At 43.8% G+C, this 26943-nt stretch overlaps 1 protein-coding gene across 9 annotated transcripts in view; it reads right to left on the bottom strand.

The window, feature by feature from the left end:
• KAT6B (lysine acetyltransferase 6B) overlaps window positions 1–25129 on the bottom strand; it is a 202987-nt gene extending 177858 nt beyond the window's left edge. The window contains exon 1 of one of the 9 annotated variants that reach the window (XM_053306954.1): window positions 24908–25129. The gene's annotated coding sequence lies outside the window, so the exon portion shown is untranslated. Of the gene's footprint in view, window positions 1–8399; window positions 8419–8511; window positions 8911–10006; window positions 10206–10439; window positions 10530–10720; window positions 10841–24907 lie in introns of those variants that run through there. The other 8 variants (XM_053306953.1, XM_053306955.1, XM_053306960.1 and 5 more) reach the window with 8 other exon arrangements.
• Window positions 25130–26943: the final 1814 nt, after the last annotated feature.

The following is a 26943-nucleotide window of genomic DNA, read 5'->3' as shown; positions in this document are numbered from 1 at the left end:
AAAAACCTTAAAGTTGCTTAAACTTCAAAAATCACTTAAAAATCAGCCTTTTGCCCAATTCCTTTCAAATAATTCTGATAGCTTCCTTGCCCACCTTTGGAACTACCACCCACCACACTCCACTCTAGGACACCCCTTTCTCCCTGACATGAAGCTATACATTTGCTGCAATCCTCTGGTCCCATTATACCCTATGAGAAAAATAATTAAAAATATTTTAAATATTCATAAAAAAATCATAGGGGTGTCCGATTGCTTCGGGGTTTGCATGGTTGTTGGCACCCATGGGTGTTCCACAATAAGGAATAATGGGCTGGTTCGAGTCCCATTATACCCTAGGAGAAAAAAATAAAAATAATTTTCAAAAATTCATTAAAAAAAATTGTAGGAGTGTCCGATTGCTTTGGGGTTTGGATGGCAGGTACCCCTGGGTGCCAGCTACCATCCTACCAATTTTTGGATGTCCGAACCGGTTCGATTTCAAACCGAACCAGGGGGAGGCTCGAGCAAAACCAAAACCAAACCACCCCCTCCTGGTTCGAACCTGGTTCGAATTCGAACCGAACCAGGGAAATCGGTTTTGTGCATATCCCTACTTCTAGCAGCCCACATCAGCCCAGTGTCTGTGGAGCTGCTTCACACAGTGCATAACTGTTTCAGGTTTTTTTTTAAAAAATAATTTTGCCACTGTCAACCATGATCAATGGCTTTGTAGACATGTTGATCCCACTGAATAAGAACATCAAACAAAACATTTTGAACTTGGGCTGGACCAATCAGATTTATCCTCTTATTCGTTCTGTGTGAGAGGATGACAGCAATTACTCAAATCTACATCTAAAGTCTTTCATTTGTATCTGTTTGATGTTGGAATAATATATGCAGGTTGAGTCAGCCACAGTCCTAATACAACTTGCTTGTACCTTCTGTAAGCAGTATGAGATATTATCTTTTTTAAAAAAAAACAACAACAACCTATAAACCATTTTAAGATCAATATTTTAATAGAGACAAAGAAATTATGACTCCTAAGGTGACTAGGACATGCACAAAACTCCAGTTGGATTAGCTCATTTATCAGAAGGCCAGAGGAAGTTCATAGATCCCCCAACTAATCCTGAAATGGTAACTTGCTTTAGATTCAACTTTTAGAAAAAATAATTTGTTTTTAAAACCTGTATGTTCAGGAATGCAAGTTCATCTTTTTGATGCCCAACCTTTTCAACACACATAGAAAAAGACCATATGTGGTACTGGAACACACTATTTGATCAGACTTCTGTCTTGATCCCACAGACTTGATCAGACTGAAGACTTCATCCCACAGAATGAGATACATATAATTGACACAGATTATTTTACATGGCTAAAGTCAGTTGCTTTAAGAGAAAATCTGATTTATGAATTCTGCTCTGATCATCAGTACCTGAAGAAGAAGCTTTGCATGATTCAAAAGCTTGAACTTATTCCTTTTTTGTCAATTTAAAAATCTGCACCATCATCAACTGGTTTAAAAGAGACTAGCTGGGTTAGTCAGCAGAGCATCTATGCCTCCGGCCGGCCCATCCACCACCACTGGCATGCCCGGCTTTCTGTCCACCCATCCACCCACTCCCAGGACTTTCTGATGGGCCAGCTGGCCGGCCCACTTCCTCCTCCCTCTATGCTTTATGGCTTGCAGGCCAGGCGGAAAGCTGGCCTGCCACAGCCTCCCACCCCCAGATCAGCCCACCGCTGCCTCCCAACCCGGGGGCGGGCACTCCCTCCCCCCCCCGCCGGCCCGGGGGCGGGCACTCCCTCCCCCCCCGCCGGCCCGGGGGCGGGCACTCCCTCCCCCCCCGCCGGCCCGGGGGCGGGCACTCCCTCCCCCCCCGCCGGCCCGGGGGCGGGCGCTCTCCCTCCCTCCCCGCCCGCCTGGGGGCAGGCACTCTCCCTTCCTGCCGGCTGGTCTGGTAGGAGGCGCTTTCCCTCCTGCCAGCCCACCGGCAGCCACCATTTTCTCTCTCCACACCGGTCGCTAATCCCGCAGCAGCTCGCAAACTCTCACGAGAGCTGCCACACATTGGATTAGCGACGGGTCCGCCTAGGAAAAATAAATATATAGATAGTGCTCATTACAAGCAGCTCTCAGTGACTGGGATTATCGGATTATCTTCTTTAAACATTATCAGAGTTCAGAGGGAGCTGTGCTTTTCTTGTTATTGTTTTACACAAGCAACTCTAGCTGGCAAATATGGATAAAATTTAGTATGCTGAATCCATAACGCTAAATATTTGCAACATTATATACAGGTAGAACTCGTCACACACAGTCCTGACAATTGCAGTTTCGCATATTCGCAATCGGGCCACCCCTAAGGTCTCTCCCAACCTTGGTCTATGCGGTTTTTAAAGGGTTTTTTTAAAAAGTGCATCCACAGTTCTTAAATGGTCGGAAACGACCCCAGAGTGGTGCATATTCTTGCTGGGGTGGGGGGAGAGAATATCCCCACTATTTTTCATGGGGAAAAGGAAGAATTGGGGCTTGGGGACATTGCTGAACAGCTGGAGAGCGACAAAGCACCTACAGGGTATTTTCCTACAGGTATTTTCTTTCTCTTATTTCTTCCCGTTTCAGCCAGTTTTTTAGCCTTCAAGAACCTAATCCCCCCAATTCCCATTGCCTCAATGCCTCGTTATCATGGTTGTAGCCAAGAACAGAACCCCCACGGATAACGAGATCCACCTGTTAAACAATTCTTTCAAACTGTGGTAATACACACAAGTATAACCATTCTGAGAAGAAACTCATACATATATGGCCAATGTGTGCCAAATTCTCGTCTAAAGACCTTAAAGATCATCAACAAATAGTGGTTGGCTGACACGAGAAGGAAAGTAAGTAATCCAACTGAAACTAAAATGGGACTATTTTGAGTAATTTTCCACATCATGTAGGCCAATAATACCTAGCATTTGTAAGGTGGCATTTGAGTGCTGAAAGCTCTTCACATGTATTATCTTGATATAATCCTAACAACCACCGTGGAAGATAAACATGTATTACCGCCACCCCTAAGGTCTCTCCTAGTGAATTCATGGCAGAAGGAAAAATCAAGACAAAGAAACTGATTCACAGCTCACATTCTTATTCACTATGCTACACTTACTAAACATTAATGACAGGATGGGGGTGAGATGAACCCCGCCTATTATTCCATTAAAATGAAGAACACTCTATAATAGCTGGGGAGTAAGTAATTTATAATCTCACCTATTGTCAGAAAACAAAAACACTAGGGTTCAAGTCTAGAAACAGCACCCTCAGATTTGAAAGCCATTTCCCTGAATCCTGATATGCAGGGATTCTAGGTTTCTCAGTGGTAAAGAAAATGCACCCTGCACCTGCTCAAGTTCACTTTAATCCAGTGGTTCCCAAACTGGGAGCCTCCAGATGTTGCTGACTACAACTCCCATCAGCACCAGCTACAATTTATTGTGGCTGGGGATGATGGGAGCTGTAGTTCAGCACCCATTGGAGGCCTGCAGTTGGGGAACCACTGCTTTAATCTATTCTTCATGTTTTTCCAGGATTGAGCCCCAATATTCACAAGCAATGCCATTACTAAACTGTGCCATAAGTTAAGTCCTGGCCCAGTGTACTATTTTTTTTTTTAACCTGTGTGCAGAATGAGTTTTGTTCTGGGCAGCAATATCAAGGCAGTATATGTGCATGTGCATTCAGAGTGGGGCCTTCCTGATTCAACCTGAGCAGGAAATAAAATTAACTGAGCGGACATTAAAAAAAATGTGTGACCATGTGCACGTACACATACACATGCCTTAGAGGGAACACTGCCCTGGCCTCTGGTACTCATCGAAAGGAACTTGCTTTTGGAAGACATCAAAGGACAACTTGCAGAAGAATGATTTGAAGCCAAACATTTCCACTTCTGCAAACATCCAGGCTTGCAGAAGGTCTTTCACCAGTTGCAAGAAAGAGTTTTCTGCACATAGATTGGCCCGAAACTTTGCAAACATTGGTTGGTTATTTTTACAGGTGAGAAAGCAAACTAGTAAGAAATGGAGTCACCCAAGGATCTGTACTGTGACCAGTGCTTTTAACATACAGGCAAACCTCGTTATAAACGGATTCAATATCCATGGATTCGCATATCCACGGATGGAGGAAAGACACCTGACCTTGGCATGCCTAGGGAAAAAGAAAAACCATGTCAACCTCCTGTATCCGTGGGCCAGAGGTCAGAGGTGACCGGAAATGACTGTGGTCATTTCTGGCTGCCATTTTGTTTCTCAGAGCCACAAAATGGCACCCTTAAAAAAACACCCCAAAATGGTGATTTTCGGGCATTCCAGGGGAATTCAAACAAATGCGAGGGGAGCAGCAAAGCATGGTGAGGAGCGTCCCCCCACATTTCTCTCCCAAACGGGAACCTAACCCCCAATTCCCACTCAATCTCTCAAAATTCATGTTTTCCGTATCCACAGTACAACCACAGAATGGAACCCCAATGAATATCAAGGTCCTCCTGTATTCATAAGTGATCTAGAAATTGGTGTAAGCAGCAAGGCGACCAAATCTGCAGATGACACTAAACTATTTAGTTTAAATTATATAATATACTACTGTAAATGTCTCTTTAAATGTAGATGGAATGTTTGCCACCACCTGCTGAAACTGACTATCCTTGCTTTCACATTATATTTGAAGAAGTGGGTATAATCCACAAAAGCTTATATATTTTTTAAAAATCAGTTAGTCTAAAAGGTGCTATCCTGTGTTTTTTTAAAATTCTATATAATTGACTAAAGGGCATACCACAACTGTTTTTACACAATCTAAACTATTTAGGTTAGTGAAAACTCTCTGAACTGCATGAGTAGGCAATAAAGTGGCAAATGTGGTTCAAAGTAAATAAGTGATGCAAATTGGGGCAATGAATCCCAAATTCACATATATACTGATGGGGTCTGAGCTGCTGATGACTGACCAGGAAAGAGATCTTGAGGTCATGGTGGACAGAAGCAAGGGTGGGGAGGAGGGAGAGAGAAATGACACAGAACGAACTAATCAAAGGCAAAAAACGGGGGGGGGGGAGGGGAGGAGAACTCCCAAGGTGCTGACACATTTTTTCAATATGTTTTTATTGGTACACTTTCATAAAATTGATTTAGTGTTGCCTTTCACATTTCAAAGCAATGCTCTTCTTCAGATGTCTATATCCCCAAGAATTGCTTCTGAAGAAGAGTATTGCCTCTAAACACATAAGAAGGACAACCAACAAGATCAGGAGCCTAGAGCACCTTCCTTACAAGCAAGGTTATAACATCTGCAGCTCTTTAGTTTAGAGAAAAGGTGACTAAGGGGAGACACAATAGAAGTTTATAGAGTTATGCATATTGTGGAGAAAGAGAAGTTGTTCTCCCTCTCTCACAACACTAGAACCAGGTGTCATCTTACAAAACTGATTGCCAGAAAATTTAGGACTGATAATCACCTGAGCTTGTTCAAACCACTGCATTATGTATCCCTTATATGGCTGTTCTCTTGAGATTTGGGGTAACCATTTACCCATCTACACCAACTAAGAAAACAAAACAAAACACCAACTAACTGAGACAGGGACTTTTGTATTTGGCTGGTGACTTGTGAACAAACAACCTCAATCAGACCTGCTAGACAGAAGGCAGAGATATCAGCAAGACATTTATTACAGCATTTATTTTATTTATCATTTATTGCAGCACCTGCATCAGCACTGGGTTGCACCAGAAATGGGAAAGGAAAGAGCAAAAGAACCAACATGGCATTAGCTACAACCTATGCTCCTTTCATTCAAGCAGTTATTTCAGATTACAGAGAACCATAACTATTTGCTATGCTGGCAATTAATATATCAATCTACAACTTTTTCAAAAACATCAACTGGGTTTAAGACAGGCTACCTAGTGCTAGATTACTCTCATAAGTCACAGTCAGCATTTTATTTCCCTACATTCAAACAAATAAACCTGTACCTGTAAACATGGTTAGCAAATGCTGCTGGGCTGGGGAAAGGTTAGAAAAAATAAATTATACTCCAGCTACAATAAATGGAGAAAACATTTAAATATTGGACACCAGAAAGTACAAAGCAATAACTGATTTAAGCTACAATCCTATGCATAGTTACCTGGGAGTAATTCCCACTGAATTCAGCAACAGAAAAAGAGGAGATAAACAGCAAAAGGCAGCATTACGTCCCCAACAGGCCTTATCTGCCTTTTCCATTGCAACTTCTTAAGAACTGAATATGCAAGAGACAATGTCAAAGACCACTTAAAATAAAATCACGTTTTCTTAGAGGAGACTTATTTCTGGTTTTTAGCATTTCTTCTGTATCTGGGGGGGGGGGGGGCGCAAAGAGGAAATACCTATCTTTCATTCCTGAAAACAGGCAGAAGATAATTTGCTATACTCCAATCATCTGTATTGCTGATTTTTAACTTAAAAAAAAGAGGGAGGAAGAGAAGAAATCTGAAGTGTGAAAGGAGTGGGAAGAAAATAACTACAGCACCAAGAGCTGACTTTTATGTGTGAAAGACAACACACTAATTTAACCAAGCAACAATGCTTTTCAGTAGCCTCACAGTTCACATACTTTTCCCAGCCAGAGATAGAAAACCCACAGCAGAAGAACAATGGATTTACAAACATCCATGAGATAATGGTAGCTGTAAGTGTAATGCAGAGAGACCCCAATTCTCACAAACTCTTCTCTCATAAGAAGGGGGGGGGAGATGGAGGAGAGGTCATGCTTATGACTGTACATGTATAAAATTTGCACTACACATTTATCTTGTATTCAAAGGGGGGCACATATAGCTAGATGAGGGATGAAGAGATGAGAGATCAAGTCATAACTCAAGGCCTGGTTCACACATGCATATTTGCCATTTCATGACTGAAGCATATACCATGCATGCACAAGCCCTCATACATTCAAAAGCATAGACATATCACCACAATTCCACCTGAATTGATTAACAAGTTTAGTTGCCAGTTATCAAATGTACAGTAGTCACTTGCTGAGAATTCAAATAAAGTACATGGATGAATATATAGGTCTGATAACGTAAGTTTTATTACATGTTTATGTACCTGTACATCCTTCTTGTAGCAGGTGTAATGCCATGAAAACATAAATGCATTCAGCACATATCCAGGGGAAACTTCTTACCACTTTGAGGATGTGGAATATAAAATGTGTGTGCACAACCCTCAGTGTAACCCTCAGTGCTGATGAAGCCTTAGTTAAGAACAGAGGAAGTGGCCTTATACAGAGTCAGACCATTGGTCCATCTAGCTCAGTATTGTCTACACCAGGGATTCTCAGCGTTGGGTCCCCAGAAGTTATTGGACTTCAACTCCCATAATCCCTAACCAAAGGCCACTGGGGCTGGGGATTATGGGAGTTGAAGTCCAAAAACATCTGGGGACCCAACATTGAGAATCCCTGGTCTACACTGACTGGCAACAGCTCTCACAGCCCTACCTGGAGATGCCAGGAAGGGAACTTGGGAACGCTGCATGCAAAGCAGATGCTCTACCACTGAATGATGGCCCCATTCCCTAAGGGGAATATTTTTACAGCAGACAGTGCTTACATATGGTCACCAATATGTTTTACAAGACAGTGCTTACATATAGTCACCAATCCAAATGAAAGACACTGCTCAGAAAAAGGGACAATTCATGCTTGCTACCACAAGACTAGCTCTCCTCCCGTCCCCGCCAATATGATGAACAGTCCACATATACACACATTCATCACTCAGGGGACTTCAACATCCAGTGATGATGAACATGCATGTGTGAACAGCTCCAACATCACAACCCTGAAGTGTTCTTGCCACCTCATACAAGGTTTCCCCATGAAGTGTGGGCATTCACACATGTAGCTGCCAACTCATCAAGAAACCATACAGCAGCCAGAGAAATGAAAGGAGGAGCATGTGTGTGAACCAGCCACCCCAGTATACAAGTCAAGTGTGGCATAAATATATGTGTGAACCATACAGTGAAAGAGCCAATATGGCAATAAGGATAGACTGGGGTCCCCCTGAGGGGTATTCCGGGCTGAATTTTTAGTTTCCTTTTTTTAAAGGGGGCGGGGGAGAAGTCTGCAGCCTTCCCCCATTCTGTGTACGTGTATAAACACACAGAAAGGGCTCTAGTCAATTGCTCCCCAAGAACTAAACCAGCGTCCACCTTCCAATGCTTTTAATTGCCCAATGAGTGCAAAGACAGTAGGATGGCTGACGAGCACGTAGGCACTTGTTTTTATTAAGTGTTATAAAATAGTAAGATGTTTGCTTTATTAACATTTATGCAAATTAAATAACTTTAAGCATATTACTAAGTCTGCCTCATTAAGGTCCTGACTGCTCTGCATTGATCCTCCTCTGCCTGTGAACACCCACAAGATTTCTTGCTACTAGCAGCGAGGAGGACGCCCTTCCCGAGCTCACCTCACCAGCGAGCGGCACTCACGGCCCGCCCCCGCCACCGGGGGGGTGGGGGAAGGAGGAGAGAGGCGGAGAGAGGGGGCGGGGCCACGGCCAGGCACTGCCCCTACTGCTCCCCCTGCTGGTGCCTCCGTCTAGACAGCGCCTCTTCTTCTACCGCCGCTCTCGCCTTTTAAGTCGCCGCCATTTTGTTTCGCCCTCTCGCAGTCAGCGCGCATCCATGACACTAGATGATGGCCCAATAGAGGCTCATTAAAGCCTCACCTCCTGTCTTCCCTCCCTACTCTTTGCAAGATTCAGAAAAGCCCGCCTACCAGCTAAACACCTGCGCTCATTGGCAAAAGCTCCCCGTCCATCATTATCACAACTATCACCCAGCCCCCTTCTCCGATGCGCCCGGCCGGGCTATGCCATTGGAAGGCGTGCGATGTCAATCACATTTCCTCTTTTCTCCCTATAGGGGAAAAATGCGCTCTTGGCAAAGTCTATGCGGGGTCCGCCCCCGACGGGGACTCTTCTTGAGTCTCATTGGTGGACGTTTACGAATAGGAAGGGTGAGATTGTGCACTTAGCTCTTTTATAGGCTGTCCAAGCCGCCAATCAAGCTTTATTCCCTACCCCTTTTCCTTTCCCTTCAACCTCCTTGCCGCCGCTGAAGTTTCTTAGCTGGCAAAACAGCAGAGATGGCCTATCGTGAAAGAAATAGGAAGGGCGGGGGGAATTAAGCGCGCCTAGAGCGGAGGGGCGCGGGACACACACTAATAAGCGGCACTTAAGTATTTGAGTTTCATGTTATTAACACTTTTGCTATCGGTCTGGTCGGGCGAGATTTTAAATTCGTTCCCATTATGATTCATAAATCCTCCTCCCCAAGATGCTTGGCACCAGCAGCAAGCCCCGCACCACGGCATAGCGGGACAATGATCCCCAGCTGTATAACCGTATGCCGATCCTAACTAGTCTTATGCGTGTACAGATGTCCACACACAGGTTTCCTGAGATGCGATGTACAGAGGCCTCCCCTAACCCGCCCTTTTTCGGCAGAAAACAATTACAGCCTAAAGACATCGGGTGGGAGTATGCCACACACACCAGAAGAAAAGATTAGCATCCACCCCATCGCCCTCCCAGCCAAGCCTGCTGCTGCTGCTGCTTCTCACTCTAGCCCCAGCCCTCAAAATGCATGGGGCCACCGCAATGCAATGCATGGACCCGGCAGAAGTGTCTGTAAACACGTGCATGGGCCTCCGGTTGCACACACACACACAAAGGGAGGAGGGAAGAAGAGGGAAAAGAAAAAGTCCCCAAGAACATAACAAGAAGCCCCCTTTATAGAGCTAGGAAAAAGAGAAGAGAAGGAATGGGAGTTATCACGTTTTTACAGGACACTGCAGCCTTGTCATCTAACGCAAAGACAATCCATCTCAGGCTCACTATTCTCACACACTCGCGCAAGCACACACACACACACACACCCAAAAACTCCTGCAACTCTAACCTCTTCGCTGCAGGCTTTTCCCCCCTTTTTGCGCTTTGAAAGTGACCTCCTCTTCCCTTTCCTCTGCTTGGGGATGTTTCTGCAGTAGCGGTTCCTGCGGAATGTTGCTGCTGCTGCCGCTTCTGCTCCAGAAAAGGCGATCGCAGCAGCAGCTCCTCTCTGTCTTTTCCCTCCTGGCCGCAGCAACCCGAGCCAGGAACACAACAACACTCACAACCCCTTTCCCCTCCACCCACCCCCCTCTTTCCCCAAATACACTGAGAAGGAGATCCAGCCAGCAGAAACATACAAGGAAATAGGCGGGGGGGGGGAGGCGGGGGAGAGAGAGAAACCCAAAATAGCGGATTTGGGGTTTTGCATCAAAGCGGTGGAGGGGCGTTTTTGTTTTGTTTTTGGCAAAATGCTCCTCAATAATATCACGAAAAATTAATACCTTTTTGTTCCCTCCTCCTTCTCTTGCTTTGCGGGGCTTCTCTTCATATTCTCCCACCCTCCCTCCCAAATAGGAGGGGAAATCACAGACACGTATAGAAACACACACACACACACACACACACACACCAAAAAGGTTGCAAAACATTCAGATTCTAATGGGAAAGAATCAGAAGAGGGGCACGCGCATATCCCGCAGCAAAGAACTGGTATTATTAATTCCCTCCCTCCAGCCTCTTTCCCCCCGCCCCCAAAAATGAATAAAAATTACAGTCTTCAAACCTTTCTTGATGCTAAATGGCCGCAGATCGCAAGGACTGGTTCTAAAACACAGGACTTGATAACAGCTAATTGAAAGGTTAATCTACATAGGCTCTGACAGACGAGGTCCCTCCCCGTTTGTGTCTTTTCTTTTTTTTTTTAATCTGCTACTGGCAAGTGGGAAATTGAGCTTCTTAGGAAAGGGGGTGTTGGGGAGGGTGGATTGCTTCTAGTGAGCCCACCAGCAGGATTAGATGGTTCACACGTTAAGTGACTAGGTGGGCCACGAATTATTTTTTTTAAATTGGAGGTGATGATGGAAAGAGATGAAGATTTCATAAACAGCACCATGGAAATTGAATTATTAGTCCCCTCTTTATAATACTATTTCTGAAAAGGGTTTTAAATCACCCTTCTGAGAGTAACTGTCATCCTTTGAATAATAATTAATACAGGGGAGGGGTGTAATTTTTAATCTCTCCATGAGACTTATGCAGCCCAGTCCTATACATGTTTACTCAGAAGTATGTCCTGATGATTTCATTCATGCTTACTCCCAAGTACGCATGGAACTGCAGCCTCAGTGGAGAACATAATATGTAAACTGAGAATATGTGAGAAATAAACTATCCCTTGGGATGGGTTTTATGAAAGGCGATATATAAATTGAACAATAAATAAATAAAACCGCATATCATATTTTCAGAAGGGTCCCACTCCTAATCTTAGTGAGGCAATCAGCTTAATTTAAACCAAAGTTCAGCTAACAAGACAGATGAAATAGCAGAAGCCATGTCAATCGTGACCAAAAGGGCTTTCAGCCTAAATTCTGTGGGGTGTGATGACAAAACTCCAATTGTAAGTACCGCTTATAGAGAATTGGGTGCTATAGAAGAAACTGAGGGGGTTATGGGGTTTCTACCAAATCCCAGAATAAAATAACAGAGACATTGGAGCCTCATATCCATGACTTGCGATATCTATGCACTGATGAACAGAATATGGGGAATGAGCTTGAACTCCTAGTACAGGTAGGGAGGTACAGCTTAATTCTCTTAATTGTGACTTGGTGGAATGAGTTCCACGATTAGAATGTAGCAACTGAATGGTATCCTATCATATACAGATGGAGAAGGAAATAAAAATGTAGTAGTTGGAGAACCTGCGCTATGCTAATGACACCACATCAGAAGAGGGCTACCAAGATATCAGGGGCCTGGAGCACCTTCCTTATAAGCAAGGGCGTAGCTAGGGGAGAGGAGGCCTGTGTCCATCCCTCTCTCTGGTGGCCCCCCAGAGTGAGGGAGATAATGAAGAAAATAGGGAGGGGTAGAGCTTGAAGGCCCTCAGGAGCTGAGGGCCCCGTGTTCTTTGAACCCTTTCGCTCAATTATAGCTACGTCCCTGCTTATAAGGCAAGGCTACAGCATCTGGGGCTTTTTAGTTTGGAAAAGAGGCGGCAATGGGGAGACATGATAGAGTTGTATAAAATTATGCATTGAGTAGAGAGAGTGGACAGAGATTTTTTTTTTCTCCCTCTCCCAACACTAGAACCAGTGGTCATCACATAAAACTGAAGGCCAGGGAATTTGGGACCAACAAAAGGAAGTACTTCTTCACACAGCACAAAATTAATCTATGGAATTCTCTGCCATGGGATGTGGTGATAGCCGCTAGCTTGGGTGGATTTAAAAGGGGCTTGAACAAATTCATGGAGGACAAATCTCTCAGTGGCTACTAGTCTGGTGACTATAAGCCACCTCCAGCCTCAGAGGCAAGATGCCTCCGAATACCAGTTGCAGGGGAGCAACAGCAGGAGAGAGGACATGCCCTCACCTCTTCCTTGTGGGCTTCTCAGAGGCATCTGGTGGGCCACTGTGTGAAACAGGATGCTGGACTGCATGAGCCTGATCCAGCAGGGCTGTTCTTATGTTCTAACCATTTTTCTCTGCTGTGTGGCTGTTATCATGCCCTGTGACTGTGCCATGGGATCTGTGTGGGGGAACTAGCTCTAATTGCTGCAGATGTGTATACAGTAATGATCTTGTATAAGATAGTTGGAAAACTGATCATGAGTAAAGTCAGGGTCAGAGTTAGGGTACCCTAAATGGGTACAACAGACTCAAGACAGATTTCTTTGAAAACAAAGATTATTAAAGAACAGAAACACACAAGATTAAAGTGGTAGTTGGCAACTTCTTGGGGAGCTAACTACAAGATGCTAGTCCTTAAGCAGAGCACCGAGTTCTATCGAATGCAAGTTTTAGAGGATCCTAACATAGAGGGGAAGGGAGAAAAATGGGGGTGATAGCCAAAGTAAAAAATGATAGAGTCATTGTCCATACCCTGTCCCTAGTCCTCTGCAGCTGGAGCACATGGATTGCAAAGGTTGTTGGTCATCCTTTTCAGGTTGGAAGGTGGCAGTAATTGACTTTAGTAATTGACTTTACTAGGAGTTATGGATGCAGCTGAGGGACCTAGGCAGTTCAGCACACATGTTCCAGGAAATCATGCTGGTCCACTTCAGGAAGACTTTTATGGTGATGGAATTGTGGGGAAGGGAAAAGAAGTTCAAGTTCTCCTAACTTGGCAAAGAGGCACCTTTTAATGTGGTGATTCTCTTTATTTATCAGGGGTAGAGTAACTGGCCCTATCCACCCCAGCACAGTACCTCCCCTGACTGTTGCTGGTGTCTATCTGATGTTCCTTTTTAGATTGTGAGCCCTTTGGGGACAGGGATCCATCTTATTTATATATTATTTCTCTGTGTAAACCACCCTGAGCCATTTTTGGAAGGGCGGTATAGAAATCAAATTAATAATAATAATAATCAATAATTATGAAGAAGAAGAAGAAGAAGAAGAAGAAGATCAGCAAGCTCTCAGTCACCATTGAAAGGCAGCTTTGGGGCCACCAGTCCCCTGACAGTAGAACCAGAGTCGTGGTTGGACTTGGGGCACGTAGGAGTGTAAGTTGGGGGAAAGCAGACACTTTGTGCAGGTTGGCACATACAGGATTCATGCTACAAAGTTTAAGGAGAGAAAGGGCATCTCTTATAGAGATTGTCTGCCTGGAGGGCAGGATTAAGCAGGTGCCCATTCTGGAAATAACCCTCTAATGGCTGGAAACCTCGAGTAGATTGAAGTTGGCAGTGCTTTGCCTCTATTTAGGTACTCCAAGAAACAATAGGCCAGTGGCTCTTGCCCTTCTGGTTCTCTTTTGTTTCTCATGGTCAGCAGTTCTCAAGCAATTACTCAAGGGATTTGTTCTAAGTTGCTGTAAAAGGAAGGGGTTTGATTCCCTGTACCCCACAGGGTGCCAGATTTAGATACTCCCTGAAGCAGAGATGCTGTTTAAATGCCACAATAGGGTGGCTGTTAATCTTTGATTTAGCCAAGCCTCAGGCTGCTGTCAGACTGGTATGACCCTTCTTTGCCCCTTGCTCTCACTCTGGGCAGCAGGAAGATCCACATCAATGCATACCCACTCTTTGGAGTCAAATCATGGGCACAATGGAGGTTGTGAGAGGAGAGAATTGAGGGGTTCAGGTGGTTTGTCTTTAACAGGCTGTGCTATCAGCACTGCATGTGTTTCATACCAATCTTGCTCAAAGGATCATTTCAAGTTAAAATGTAAGCTTTTACCAAAACACTGCACAGTTCAGGTTCCTGCTTGATCAAAAGGTGATGCAAAGAGATAAAGAATCTCTTTATCCCAGTTTCAAACGGAACCCATACTTCCTAGATCTTTGATGTTAAGCATTGTCATGTATCTTAGCAGCTGGGCTACCACATCTGTATCACTAACAACAATTGCAACATGCTGGGGGCATACCTGAACTGCCCAGTTCAGATGTGGGATAATAGGTTGAGCACCTCCTCAGTATTGCTACTGAGTTCTCTAGCATCTCCCTTCTCAGCACTTCTATATGTTTCTGCAGTGACAACTTCATTATGGATGACCACACCACCTGCAATGATTGGAAAATTTTGTTTATGGACTAGTTGTGGCAAATTCACTTTATTAGTTAAAGGTGATCAGATTCGTCTATTTGGAAAGGAACTGGTTATAGGGACTGTTACATTTCTACTCAACAATGCAATTGTTGGGCTTCAATGAAGCCTCTCTGATTCCTTGGCAGAAAGTTCTATCAAAACCAATGAGTGTCTCTATACACTCTTGACCATTGTGATTACTGCTTGACCAAAGTTGGGGGGGTGGAGTTAGGGATCCTATGCATAATTCTAATTTGTGGCATGAAATCAATGATAATTGCTGTTTTCAGTGAAGTCACTGATTCAAGTATATAATCTGCAGTATTGAGAGGTTTCTCCGATTCTGTAATAAGAGTGTTTTTCACTGATATGGTTGCAACATCTCCTACAAACAAGGAGTTTGATGTCAGCAGATCTTGAGTCAAAATGTTCTGAGGACTCTCTTCCCTTTCATGTATCATTTCAATTGCTCTCTGTGCTTTATCTAGCATCTTTACCATTGTTACTGGTATGGTAAATTGTGAGTGTTGATCTTTTGAGTAATTGAAACATGGAAGATTAACTCTGCATATTCTGCCTGACAACATTTGTCTTGAAGAATTAATTTTCCAGTTCTGAAGAAGTTGTAAGGTTCACATCTATGTACAATGACACTGATTTGACCAATAACCTCAAAAGGATTTCCTTTTTCCAGCAAAAACTGAAGATGTGTGACACTGACATCAAGCAGTTTTGCTTTTCTCCCTGGCAGCTCATGATGCAATGTTTCTATGTTATCTATCACTTTCCCATTTGTTAGCTCTCAGAAGATATTAGTGATTGCCATGATACACAAGCTGCCATTCAGAAACACAACTACCCTGTCCTCTTTGTTGTAAAAACAGAGAAGGAAAGTTTAATGTTGTATCTGCTGACACAAAAGAAATCATTGGTCGAAGTGCTGTGGATAAATTTATGGTAGAGCAATCAGTATTCCACATCAACCTTCTTGATCCCTTCCAAGTATCAAGAACCATGACACACATAATTTACAGAGTTGAACTCTGAAAGCACAGAGATCAATGACTTAACTGTTTGTACATGCAGTTCCCAGTTCCCTTCATGGTCAAATGTTACAAGGCTTTTCACAAGTTACAATAAAACAGAAAAATACTTGCACCTTTCAGATCTGTCAGTTTATTCTTCAAATAACTCTTCAAAGTCTTACTTTAATGCAATAATTGTTGAAACAAAAGTTGATGATTAGCCTATGTGAAGAGGAATCACTTCACTTGGGGGACCATTTCTGAACTTCTTTTTTCTTTTTTCCATGCAGTTCTGGAAATGGCCTAGATGCTGCTGGAATTTGTAGTCTTTCCTGAGGCTGCAGTCTCAGAAAAGACTACAAATCCCAGCACCAGCAGCTGCACCATTTCCCAGAATTCCAGGGAAAGGGAGAAAAAGTGTCCTTTTAAAAGCCAAGCTGCAGAACACAGCTGTTTGCTTTCTTGTGATGGGGAGAGAAAAGAAAGATGAGAGGCGTTTCTCTTTCCCCCTCCTATCTTGGTAAGTAGTATGAGGAGTGGGGTTAAGCAAAGCTTCAAAGGGCTGAAAAGTTAACATCAACCCCACTTCATTCCCCCCCCCGCCCCGCTCCGGATGGCACTTCAATTTGGGCTGAAGGGGATCGAAGTCGTTCAAAGAATGCCAAACACAAATAGTCCACTGAAGCTTTGCCCAGCCCTAGTAGACAAATTTGTTTGTGTTTGGATTGCAGTGCTTTTCTGAATTCTGTGGTTCCTAAAATAATGTCCTGAAGTTTACCAGATTTGGTTTTTCTCCCCAGAACACATTCCATATCATTGCTACTAAGACTTCAGCACTGATAACTCCTTAAGGGAAGTAAGCTTATGTATCTATCTATCTATCTAATTTGTAGACTGCCCTAAACTTCAATCTCTCGGTAGTTTACAGCGACATAAAACAAATTAAAACAAAAATGAAGACCTTAGAACAATTTAAAATCACAGTCAAGTTTAAAAGCTTGGGTGAAAAAAAATAAGTATTTAAAGACATTTTAAAAGTTGTCAGAGACTGGGAAGCTCTTATCTCAGCAGGGAGTGTATTCCAGAGTCTCAGGTCAGCAACAGAGAAGGCCCATCTCTCTGTAGCCACCAGACAAGCTGCTGGCAACTTCAGACAAACCTCCTTGGATGATCTCAATGGGTGACAGAGCCAGAGGTGCACCTAGGTCATTTTGGAGCCTGAACCTAAAGGACTTTGGAGAGGCCCCCTCCCCTGCAAATTAAGCATCACCACGCTTGGCCAGATGACCATACCACCTGGGCCAGACTAAAGAGGATTTGGTGGGGCCCAGGGGCTGTGGATGCTCTGGACCAGCCTGGAAATCCAGGGGTAAGAACGCTTCTGGATGGGGCTCATAGTGAAAAAGACATTATCCTAAATACCCCAGGCCTCAGCTGTTTAGGGCTTTATAGGTTATAACCAGCACCTTATATTTTGTCCGGAAACTTATTGGTAGCCAGTGTAGGTTTTTTTTAGTATAGGAGTAATATGGTTCACTATAGAATACGGTGAAAGGAAAGTAGGCAGATTAGGCAAAATCGGCTCCCGGCTTAAGGACTTTCTCTCACATCAAAGCACAGCTTTTGTGAGATTAAATATTCCCATAATTGGGAAGAGGTTCTTAAAGGTTTCAGGTTTTCTCATGAGGAAGTCAGCAACTATGTTTGGTGGTGGTGGTGGGGGGAGACCATCACAGATTACACAGGCATGACAGGCTCAAACAGCTGAATATGCACATTCTCAAGAAGTTCTCCATGGCTTAGTAAACTGTAGCACAACCTGTGGCTGGGAATGGAATTACTAGAAGGAATCCTATTCACTTTGAGGAACTTGGATGTCCGGTTTCAATTCATGAAAACTTCCCCATGGAGTTATTTGCACTCTGCCCCTTTCTGGCAGTCCACATCTTGTCAGAATCCTGAGAAATTCTTTGCGAATAGCCTCGTGTAATTCATTGTCAGATGGTTGCAGGCCCATCAGTTCAGCTACTCAGAATGTTTCTGGCTGATACCTTCTTGCAATATTGCCCAAAATGTTGATAATGGTAGAACCAATGTCAAACTGCAACTGTGTTTCCTAGAACTGGCGATGGAAACAATTGGTTTCCCTGTTTAAGCATTACCCGTGCACTCTTGAAATAACACCATTGCCATTTCAAAGATGTGTATTGTTGAGGTGGGTTAAGTTATTTTGACTAAAACAAAATCCTATATTTTGCCACCAAATTGAGCTTTCCACATGCACTCATTCATGAGATATCACATATCCATATTTGCACATAAACTATCTTGGAAAATGGCAGCTTCAGAATTAATGCCACAGAATGGACATCTACACAAGTTACCCATATTTACCCAAATCGAAGATGACCTGGATTTAAGATAACACCCTTACAAAGTAAAATACAGGTCACACCTGCATTTACACAGAAGGAACAGGACTCTGAATTTAAGACAACCTCCTTATTTCCAATATCAAAAAACTTATATCTAATTTTTTTAACAGCAGTTGCCCATGGGAGATACTCAAGCAGACCAATCCTGTTCATGCTCCTGAGTTTGATCAATTAGGATTGCAATATATTTTTCCTTGTCTCATTAAGAACCCTGTGATAACACTCTTCAAACTCCTCTTTGGACTGAAGTAATGATTTAATATCTCTTTTAGGTGTTGGGCATCCACTTTGTATTCTGGAGAGAGAGAGAGAGAGAGAGATTTCCACACCTCTAAGAATTCCCGCATATGGCAGGAAGCTTTTCACTGTGTGTGCTCTTTTAAAAGATCAAAATGTGTATTCCCCAGATCCCAGAATATGAAAGTGAAACTCTTTTGCTGCATGTCATACCATCAGACTTACATGGCGGGTTTGTCACAGGAATCCTTAGAAAGCAAGAATGCATTCTTCTGGAAGTTGTGAAGAGGCAGGAAAGCTGAACTCCATAGTTCTTGGGAAATGAACTGCCTTTATGGCTCAGTCTGAAACTACAGATAAGTCACCACTGGCGCCATGAGGGCTACTGTCTAGATAGAGCATTCCAAGAAGGCATATATGTCTTTCATAGGACCATATGGTGTGCAAGTCATCCAGCATAGCATATGCATAGTCAAGCTATAAGTGTCTGGCCACTTCTACGATATACACTTTGCTAAGGTAAACAAAGGTCAATCCAGAGTCATTGCTAGAATCTCTGCTGTGCTGCAAAATTAAAGAACTTAACTTGTACTACCCATGCCATGTTTAATCATGACTAGAATAGTACATTTCTCATAAGAGAGGGCACTCAAAGCTGGAGGGTGTTCTACAGCAGTGATAAACATTTTTAAAAGAGCTGTGGGGTTATGCATTTTTACCACCGACATCCACCATTTTGGAATTCAATGTCATATTGATCTAGCAGGCAAAACTCACACAAACCTCTAATCACGGAAATCCCCACCATCACGCTTATGGCATTTGCCTCTTCAGACAAACAGCCAGGGCCGGACTGGGGGCACTAAGAGGGTGGTGAAATGTATGTGGGGAGGGGTCAGGTTTTGAGCAGAATGGGTAATTAAGGGTGGGAGTTGGGGCGCAGGGGTGGGGTGGGGTGCACCGGGTATATGCCCTGTTGCCCTAAGGGCAGTCTGAGCCTACTTCTCACGACCAATTGGAAGGAGACGAGGTGGGGCTCTCCGGACAGGGAGAGGGGGGAAGGGGAGCTGGGCAGCTGGCGCAGGGAGATCACAGCGAGCGCAGGAGGGTGCACCAGGCGAAGGTGCACCGGGAAAATGCCCTGCTGCTCGGTAAGCCAGTCCGAGCCTGCAAACAGCTTAAGCTTAAGCTTAGAGAGTGTGAAGAGGGTGATACTTCTCAGCGCTTCAGTGCCAAGGTGGGATCTCTGGGCATATTCTCAGGATGCTGTATTCGAGTACAGAGTCCTTTTTGTCCATGTATGAACAGGGAATTCTCAAGGTCCCTCCTTTGCCTCCTTACATTGTTTGAATGCCACAGCATTTCACGTAACTGCCACCCTGATTTTGGGTTTTCCCCTCCTAATCCCTTCTAGAACAGCATTAGAATTCTCACCCTGCAGATTCATCAAAATCTGAGCCTGAATCACTGAGGAAGCAGTTTTCTGTTTCACATTGACATTTAACAGACAAGGTGAAAAAAGCATGGTTTTAGTGTTCATCTGTAAATAATTTATATATTATTTGGGGAATTCTAATTTTATTGTGTGTATTTTTACCCTAAAACTGACGTGAGTCACCTCAGGCCTTTGGGAAATAGTAAGACCAAAGATGAACTAATGACCTACATGCAGACAGAGAGAAAACTTAAGAGAAAACTCCTCACTATATTTTTTTGGAAAGAGGAAAAATATGTTTCCCCCCGGATTGTATACTAACCTCTATAGCAATGAAACAAATATCTCTGAAATAGAGACACCTTTCCTTTTTTTCATTTATAAGGGAATGAAGTGTACAACAGAAACAGCCTTGGGGGTATAAATACATACATGTGTAACATGCAGTTTGGTTATAAGAATGAGGCAATATTAAAAGCCCAGAAAACCAGAAGCACAGTTCCCCCCTGCTACTTTTCTCTGGAACTCTACTTTTATAGAATTAAGATTCCTACCTACTCCAATATTTGATTTACACAATCCCCATAAATATCTTAAGCATGTTGGGTATTCTATCAATATTGTGGAGGATTGCACCGACAGTCACATTATTTGCTGGAGTTGCCTTATAATTTATTGAAAATCTGTACACTGCAGCTTGATATGAGTCAAAACACATCTTGGGAGAGTCAGTAATTGTTGTTTTCTGTCTGAGAGAGAACACACATATTTTTCTCAACAGAATAATTTTATTCTCTGACTTTGCCCTATGTAATGTGAATGTCCAAAATCCCAGATGCATGTTGTAAATGTCCAAAAATACTGGTGAGTCCATGTGGACAGTCACCTAAACGTTGTTGCCAGAATGCAGTCCTCAATGTCCAATGAGTGGATAAATGTGTATATATATAGTTGATGGTGAAGGGGAGGGATTCATAAAGTTGGTTTGGGATTGTCAAGCTTTGGTAAATTTTGGACATTCACTGTAACTTTATATATATCTGCCACAACGTTTTCTTAAGGTATACCTGAAAAATTAAAAATGTGATTCATTGCATAGGGCCCTGGGATTCAGGGCCAAACTACACATTTCATTAAGCTGTCATAAATTCATGGGTTTAACAGAAGAAGTGTTCCAGGGGCAAAGAGTCACTTTAGGAGGGGTGATTTTTGGTGGGAAAACAGCATGGGGAGAAGTTTTAACATCACACGGCTTTAAAAATAAAATGAATGAGGGACACTTCCAGTACATTTCCGGGGTTAAGCCTGTCAGTTCATGTGACAGCCATAATGTGTGGCTGGTTAGGAAGACTGGAGCTGAAATCCCTGCTGAGCCACAGTCCTCCTAGTTCTCAGAAACACACAGGGGTGTTTGAAGGAGGGATATGAAAGAAGACAGAGTGCATTAAATAGGTGTTTAAGCAGGGAGTTCCAGGCATGCAGAGCACCAAGAGAGAAAGGGCAGTTTCTTTGAAGACAAATCAGAGACTTTTGGATGTCACAGAATGGTGGAGCTGGAGGAGCAAACTGTGCCACAGGAGTATATCAGGGTATGAGGGTGGAGAGATGAGAGGAGAAACAAGGCCACAGAGGGCTTTGAAGGTAAGAATGGGGATTGTTTTCATCCTAAAACTGTTGTTAGTCACTCCAGGCCTTTGGGAAATAGAAAATGAACTAATGAACTACAGGTGTGCAGACGGGGGGAAGTTGAGGAGTGAGCAGCGAGTAATATTTTAGCAAGGAGCAAATAATATTTTTGGCAGAGGAGAAAAGTAGGTTTTGAGGTCTGAATATATGGGTTATTAGGTTTGGTGGGAGGGAGTTCAGTAAAATTAAAGGGGACTTAAATGCTTAGGGCGGGATCTGTACCCCTAGATCTGCTCAGAAAGAAAGAAAAGGAAGTTAACAAGAGCTGGAAAACATAATGAATTCCAGCAAAAAGATATCCAATACATTTTGAGCTAGGATAAGTTCTTCACCAAGGTAAAAACGTTTGTGTGTTTACTCAGAAGTAAGTTCTGTTGAGTTTAATGTGTGCAGAGCTGCAGCCTTTGTTCTTTAAAAGATATCTGTAAATTTCCACACAGGTTTAATTGTCTCTCACCAAAATCAGTGGGCCTAAAGGTTCCTAACTTTGGCTGGATCACTCCCTATTCTTGGCAGGGCTTTACTCAGAGTACCAAAGCCATACATCCTCTTGAACACTTCAAGGGTCTTGTAAAAAGGGAGGGAACGTGCACATGTAACATGTGGGATCTGAAGGGCCCAAACAGCAATGGAATTTGTAAGAGAGCATTACAGGTAAAACTAGTGATGAGCTATATGTATGCAAATATTCCTTAACAGAAACATTTAACTTAACAATTCTCACACATGTCTTTCCCACTCCCCCCTTTTGTCTTTTAAAGAATAGTCCAGTGTTCAACTGATCCAATCCGCTTTGGGAATAAGGAAAATTAAACAACTGTCCAACTTGAACTCTTGGCTTGATCCAGCTCTTTTCAAGCACTTTACTTGCAGCTTTCCATAAAGGTCAAACTCAAGAATTACAGCCCTAAGCAAGGGTTTAGTTCTGGCTCAACTTCTGCCTCATGCATCAGACAGACATGCATCCCTTATCTCCCTCTGGGTCTACTCACAGCAGAGTAGCTACTTGACCACACCTACCAGCCTGAAACAAGTACTACAACCTATTGGGGAGCGGGGGAGCATTACACACACCACCTCCATGAGAAGAAGTGTGTACTGCATCCACATTACAAGAGCTGGTCTTGTAATAGCAAGCATGACTTGTCCCCTTAGCTAAGCAGGGTCCACCCCTGGTTGCATCTGAATGGGAGACTTGATGTGTGAGCACTGTAAGATATCCCCCTTAGGGGATGGAGCCACTCTGGGAAGAGCATCTAGGTTTCCTCCCTGGCATCTCCAAGATAGGGCTAAGAGAGACTCCTGCCTGCAACTTTGGAGAAGCCACTGCCAGTCTGTGTAGACAATACTGAGCTAGATGGACCAATGGTCTGACTCAGTATATGGCAGTTTCCTATGTTCTTTAAAAAACATCCTATCCAAACTTAAATTCTAATTTGAAAAGAAATTTTCTAAAAACTTTCAAACTTCTGATTGGTTTACATTCTAACAGAAACAGATAAAAGCATCAAAAGTAAACATTTCTTTTGCTGCCAAAATGGTGGCTTTGCATAAATATAAATGCTGTTAACACCTTCCTGAATACACAGAGATGTCTAGACCTCTCTGATAAAATTTCTCTTGCTTACAAGAGGTCCTCCAGCAGTATATTTCAAGATCAAAAGCAATATTTTATTACACCCATAGAAGGAAGTTGTATGATCCAATTCACCTCAGTGTGTGAATTGTCTCCTTTCTTCTCCATTGTGTTTATTCTTGAGAAACTTCTCCAGCCCACCAGATACAAAGGTAATTAGGTTAAATAGCCCACCCTTCCTACCTCTGTAAAGCTGGCAAAAGATAGGACATCCAACTTCACCTCTAGAACAGGAAAACTAATTGAATTTGAAAGTGTGGCCAGAAACCCTCATTTACGTAATATGTAAGTAATATAGTCAGTATTGGTGGAGATCTGATTGGATCATCAGGTATAAGTGAACACTACCATGTGCCATAAGCAACAGAAATGGGGACTAAAGATCTCCAAATCGTGCAGCAAAAGATTAAACATTGATTTCATTCTGCCTGGTTGAAACAATGTCTACATCAGAATTCTATTTACTTACTTTAAATTTATTTCCCTTTCCACTTCCACACAGAATAAGCTTTAAAAAATGAGGACATGCCCTTATGAGACATTCCTGGATGATTTATGATTGCAACGGAAGGTAAGTAAGGGAGCCAACTTTTAGACATACATGATCCAAATCATTTAAGGGTTTATATAAGGTCCCACGAAACCAAACCTAGAATGATGCAGGGAAAGTGGCATTTCTTTCCTCACAGCACTACCAGGTTCTCTGGCTGGGGGAGGAAATGGCAGAGTTTTGTCAGGCCCCGGCCTGTCTTCATGCTAGGCCAAAGCTAGCAGGAGCTATAATTGAGCGGATGAGTTCAAAGAACCCCGGGGGCCCCAACTCCTGGGGGCCCCAACTCCTGAGGGCCCCCCAGCTCCACCCCTTCCTATTTTCTTCATTGTCTTCTTCACTGCAAGGGGCCACTGGGGAGAGGGGCAAACATGGGCGCTCTCTCTCCTAGCTATGCCCAGTGGTGGATTAACAGAGAGGCAGAGTAGGCATTTGTCTATGGCAGCAAATACAGCATGGTGTCGTGGTTAGAGTGCTGGACTAGGACCGGAAAGACCCGAGTTCAAATCCCTATTCAGCCATGATACTAGCTGGGTGACTCTGGGCCAGTCACTTCTCTCTCAGCCTAACCTACTTCACAGGGTTGTTGTGAAAGAGAAACTCAAGTATGTAGTACACCACTCTGGGCTCCTTGGAGGAAGAGTTGGATATAAATGTAATTAATTAATTAATTAATTAATTAAAATAAAATAAAATTTGAGGAGCAGCAAATTTTGCCACCCCTCTCTGTAGGCAGCGGTGGCTGCAGCAAGGGTGAAGTGGGTGAGGAGAAAGTCCCCCCCCCAACACTTTTCCTTATTTTTAAAAAGGCAAACCTTTTTTGTTTAAGGTAAAAGGGCAGCAAAAGCCTTTTTGCCTATGGGTGACAACAAGCTTAATCTGCCCCTGGCTATGCCTCTGCAGGAGCCCAATTGTGGTGCAGGGAGATTTTAGTGATTGATTGATTGGATTGGATTTGTATACCGCCCTTCCAAAATGGCTCAGGAGATGAGGATGAAAGGAGCCAGCGACAGCAGACATGATCAAGAAGAAAGGTTGGAGTCAAGTGCCAGATAGAGTAGACCAAAAGCAGAAGGGCCTGAACAGCAGACATGGTCAAGAGAGGCTGGGGTTGTGAGCTGGATCAGGCAGATGAAGAGTAAAAGGTCCAAGGCAGAAGTTATCATTGTGACAAGCAGGTGGAAGTAATGGCAAAGCAAGGCAGTCTTACCTTGTTGCTGCTCCACATGAGCGACATCTCTCAGAATGAGGAACCTGGTCCTGGTCCAACTGTTATATAGAGCCAGCCAGGCCCCTATTGGCTCCCCAGGTCACCTGTGCAGAAGAGGAACAGTATTATTGGAGGGGCACAGTGCTGCAGTGCAGTAGAGATCAAGCAGATAGCTCCCTCTGGGAGATGCCTTGCTGGTACAGGGAATAAGGCACTTGAGCCAGAGTCCCCAGTTTGAGACCCACAAAACTTTACAATCTGAAACTGAGGTATCCCGTTTCAAACTCAACAGACCAGAATCATTCTAGTCCTGAGAATCAAGTGACCTCAACAGAGCCAATCCAGTGGCACTGCTCATTACTGAGTTCCAGGATCTGCTGCATTCCCTCCACCTGGGCAACGTTAGTGAGGGAAGTTATCTTCTGTACTGGCTTCAGGAGTGGAGCCACCACTGAGCGCATGAGTTCAAAGAACTTGGCTGCAAGCCACAGAAGGGCCCACATGAGCCCTCCAAAGTTTATTCCTAGCCAATGTTTGCTGGCTGGGTGCATTTATTTCCCTTTCTCTCCATCCAGCAAGGGAGAGAAAGGGAAATACATGCACCCAGCCAGCAAATGCTGGCTGGAAATGAGCTCTGGAGGGCTTGTGTGGGCCCTCTGGCAATCAAGCCACACCACGTGCAATGATGTCATGCTCAAGGGGCATCACTGATGTGTGTGGTACGCACAGGGTGGGGCTGCCAGGGGCAGGGCAGAACCCGTGCCTTTGTTCCCTGTCGTTGTCACTGACTGTCTTCCTACCTCCTGCCCCCTGTGCTCCAGATACTTGTCATCTAACCAATCGTGGGAGCTGGGTGGCACTCAAACCTAGAAAACCCGACATTTTAGAAGTAAATGCAGCACCCTGTGCCTGAAAAACAATAGAGACATGGATATGCTTTTAGTGATCCGGGAGGCAGCTTCACCATCACCTGTTCTGTACCCTGTGGAGCTTCCAAACCATCATCAAGGCCAGTCACTTTTAGAGTACATAACAGTAGTAAATATAGTTAACTATTCCCCTTAAAAAAAGAAGATTACATCAATTTCTTCCTGTATGGAATTTCGGGGGGTGGGGGACATTTTGGACAAAGAAGGCCTAGTCAGCACTAACCATTGCAGGGCACTTCCCTTTTATTTCCAATTTACAGAACAGCAAGCAACATGAACTGACAAGAACCAAAGCACGTTGCTTGTAAAATATGCACTTCAAAACCTTCCCAGAGCCTTCTAGTTTTGTAGCACTAAGACCCTTTCAAGTCAAAGCAAGTTACTCATATCGTTGAAGCAGGAGATGAGAGCTCCAGGGCTCTAAAGAAGTTTGAATTCTGAAAAACAAAGCAGGAGAATAAAATAAGGGTTTGTTTTGGTTTTGTTTTGTTGTTGTTGTTGCTTTACTAGACATAGTGCCTCCCTTAACCACAAAATCTCAAAGGCCTCTGTGAAATGCATAAGCAAATCAATTTTGCCCCCCCCCCCGCCCAAAACCACAACTTTAGCCTTTTGGTTTAAACTTGCTTCTTTGTACTTCGGTTGCTTTAGACATTTTTCCTCAGCTGCCTGAAAATTATCCCTCACTAGATAGATAATGTTCACTAGACAATTTTCACTGTTATCTCACTAGAGAGATAATAGAGACTACTCTTTTGTAGTCTAATCCTGAACAGGAAAACAGAGTCCCCATCTCATGTGAAAGTCTGAAGCCCCAGGCCATGTGGGAGGGGCTCTGTGGCTCCCCGCATTATCTCCCCCCAAACTGGTATAACGTTAACATGAGGGGCAGTGGCGTTCTTACCCCGAGACCTGGGGGCCCTGATCCATGGCCTCCAAGGTCTGGGGGGCCTCCAAGGGGGCCTCCAGGGGGGCCTTAGGCCACCACCCAACACCCACCCCACCGCTGCCTCACGGCACCGCCAAAATTTACCTCAATTTTAGCCACCGATGTGCACGGTGGGGTGGGGGTGAGCCAAGAAGGCCTCCCACCGCCCCATGGTGGCG

The sequence above is a fragment of the Hemicordylus capensis genome, chromosome 3 (genome assembly GCF_027244095.1).
Source record: "Hemicordylus capensis ecotype Gifberg chromosome 3, rHemCap1.1.pri, whole genome shotgun sequence".
Classification (NCBI taxonomy): Eukaryota; Metazoa; Chordata; class Lepidosauria; order Squamata; family Cordylidae; genus Hemicordylus; species Hemicordylus capensis.
Note: the sequence above shows the minus strand (reverse complement) of the source record. Positions and strands in the feature narration are given on the sequence as shown.